We start from the raw sequence: 3,131 nt of genomic DNA, 5'->3' as shown, positions 1-3,131 counted from the left end.
ACTTTCCAAAATGGGGTCATTTGGGGGGGTTTTTGCCACCTGGGCATTCCATGGCCTCCGAAACTGTGATAGGCAGTGAAGAGTGAAATCAAAAATTTACGCCCTTAGAAAGCCTGAAGGCGGTGCTTGGTTTTTGGGGTCCCGTACGCGGCTAGGCTCCCAAAAAGTCTCACACATGTGGTATCCCCGTACTCAGGAGAAGCAACAGAATGCATTTTGGGGTGTAATTTCACATATTCCCATGGCATGTTTGAGCAATATATCATTTAGTGACAACTTTGCGCAAAAAAAATAAAAAAAATAAAAAATTGTCTCTTTCCCGCAACTTGTGTCACAATATAAAATATTCCATGGACTTGACATGCCTCTCAGCAAATAGATTGGGGTGTCTACTTTCCAAAATGGGGTCATTTGGGGGGGGTTTTGAACTGTCCTGGCATTTTATGCACAACATTTAGAAGCTTATGTCACACATCACCCACTCTTCTAACCACTTGAAGACAAAGCCCTTTCTGACACTTTTTGATTACATAAAAAAATAATTTTTTTTTGCAAGAAAATTACTTTGAACCCCCAAACATTATATATTTTTTTAAAGCAAATGCCCTACAGATTAAAATGGCGGGTGTTTCATTTTTTTTTTTCACACAGTATTTGCGCAGCGATTTTTCAAACGCATTTTTTGGGGAAAAAACACACTTTTTTAAATTTTAATGCAATAAAACACACTATATTGCCCAAATGTTTGATGAAATAAAAAAGATGATCTTGGGCCGAGTACATGGATACCAAACATGACATGCTTTAAAATTGCGCACAAACGTGCAGTGGCGACAAACTAAATACATTTTTAAAAGCCTTTACAGGTTACCACTTTAGATTTACAGAGGAGGTCTACTGCTAAAATTACTGCCCTCGATCTTACGTTCGCGGTGATACCTCACATGCATGGTGCAATTGCTGTTTACATTTGACGCCAGACCGACGCTTGCGTTCGCCTTAGCGCGAGAGTAGGGGGGACAGGGGTGCTTTTTTTTTTTTTTTTTTTTTCTTTATTATTATTATTTTTTTTTATCTTATTTTAAAACTGTTCCTTTCATTTTTTTTTTTTTTAAATCATTTTTATTGTTATCTCAGGGAATGTAAATATCCCCTATCATAGCAATAGGTAGTGACAGGTACTCTTTTTTGAAAAAATTGGGGTCTATTAGACCCTAGATTTCTCCTCTGCCCTCAAAGCATCTGACCACACCAAGATCGGTGTGATAAAATCATTTCCCAATTTCCCAATGGCGCTGTTTACATCCGGCGAAATCTATGTCATAAAATGCTCGTAGCTTCCGGTTTCTTAGGCCATAGAGATGATTGGAGCCACTCTGGTCTCTGATCAGCTCTATGGTCAGCTGGCTGAATCACCGGCTGCATTCTCAGGTTCCCTGTTGAGACAGGAGAGCCAGAGAAAAACACGGAAGACGTTGGGGGGGGGGCATTCCCTCCCACTGCTTGTCAAAGCAGTCTAGAGGCTAATTAGCCACTAGGATTGCTTTTACATGAAAGCCGACCGCTGGCTGAAAAGAATGATACCAAGATGATACCTAAACCTGCAGGCATCATTCTGGTATAACCACTCAAAGTCGTGAATGGCATACCTGAAGACAAAAAAATGGTTAACAATAAAGCACAGTAAACGGTAAAGTATAAAAAATTGCATACCTGAAAAGCAAACATGATCAAACATAATAACAATAAAACATTGCAGAATAGAATACAGTAAAAAAGAGCAGAACAATAGAGAGAATAGAGAGAGAAAGAACAATAAAACGACAACTATTATTTTTTATTTTATATTTTTGTTTGTGTTTTTTTTTTTCTTTTACACTTTTTTTTGTAACTAACTTTTATAACTGTAACCGGTTCCAGGTTCGGGTCTCTCAAAATGCGATGGCATCTTGGGAGACCCTGTGAAAGTGTGTCTAGTCTGTGCAATGCTGTACCCTACGCTAATACTCAACTATGTATGGTAGCGTTCAAAACATTCACCAATGCAAAGACCAGGATTGTCAGGACAGGAGAGACAATAATAGCGGGTGTCACGCCTATATCCGCGCTTGCTGCAGACACAACATCTTTTTTGAGGGGGTTTGTTGGGTAGGGGTACTCGGGAGGACATAAAGAAAATGCCTCTCATGTAGCCGACTGCATTTGGTTGGGGATGTGAATGGGGGAAGTACGGGCGCTGCAGAAGTGGTGGGTTCCCAATTAGGATTGGCGAATGCAGCAGGAAGGGCATTATGGGCACGACGGCCTGTGTTTGTCTTTTTTGGTGGCAGCGGGACACTACTTGTGCTTGCCACCTCACCAGCTTGAACTGCACTTATGGGACTCGCCACGTCACCAAGTGTTACTGCAGTGCGGGTTTGACTACGACCAGGGTGTACTAGGCCGCTGGTGCTTGCCAGTTCACCAAAACGCTACAAAAAAAACTGTTAGCGATCGCAGGGATCAGGCCTGACTCTGCGAACGCTGCAGTTATGCATTTAGTGTTTTGTAAGTGACAGTGATCGATCGATACTGCACTTGGGTGGGCTGGGCTGGGCCGGGCGGAGGGGCAAAACGCAGGTGCTAGCAGGTATCTGGGCTGATCCCACTAAGACTGCGTGTTTGGGAACCCTAAACTGCTGGGGACGCTAGTATAGATCTGATCGGATCAGATATTGATCCGTTCAGATACTATACCACTAAGGGAGGTGTACGGTGCGTGCTTGGGTGTTAGCGGTACTGGCGCTAACCTGACGCTGCCTGGGGCTGGTGCTTGCCAGTTTACCAAAACGCTACCAAGAAAACTGTTAGCGATCGCAGGGATCAGGCCTGACTCTGCGAACGCTGCAGTTATTTGTTTAGTGTTTTGTAAGTGACAGTGATCGATCGATACTGCACTTGGGTGGGCTGGGCTGGGCCGGGCGGAGGGGAAAAACGCAGGTGCTAGCAGGTATCTGGGCTGATCCCGCTAACACTGCGTTTTTGGGAACCCTAAACTGCTGGGGACACTAGTATAGATCTGATCGGATCAGATATTGATCCGTACAGATACTATACCACTAAGGGAGGCGTATGCTGCGTGCGTGGGTGTT

Source organism: Aquarana catesbeiana, linkage group LG13, assembly GCF_042186555.1.
Source record: "Aquarana catesbeiana isolate 2022-GZ linkage group LG13, ASM4218655v1, whole genome shotgun sequence".
In the NCBI taxonomy this organism is placed as follows: Eukaryota; Metazoa; Chordata; class Amphibia; order Anura; family Ranidae; genus Aquarana; species Aquarana catesbeiana.
The sequence above is the reverse complement of the archived record's forward strand: the minus strand, read 5'-3'. Positions refer to the sequence as shown.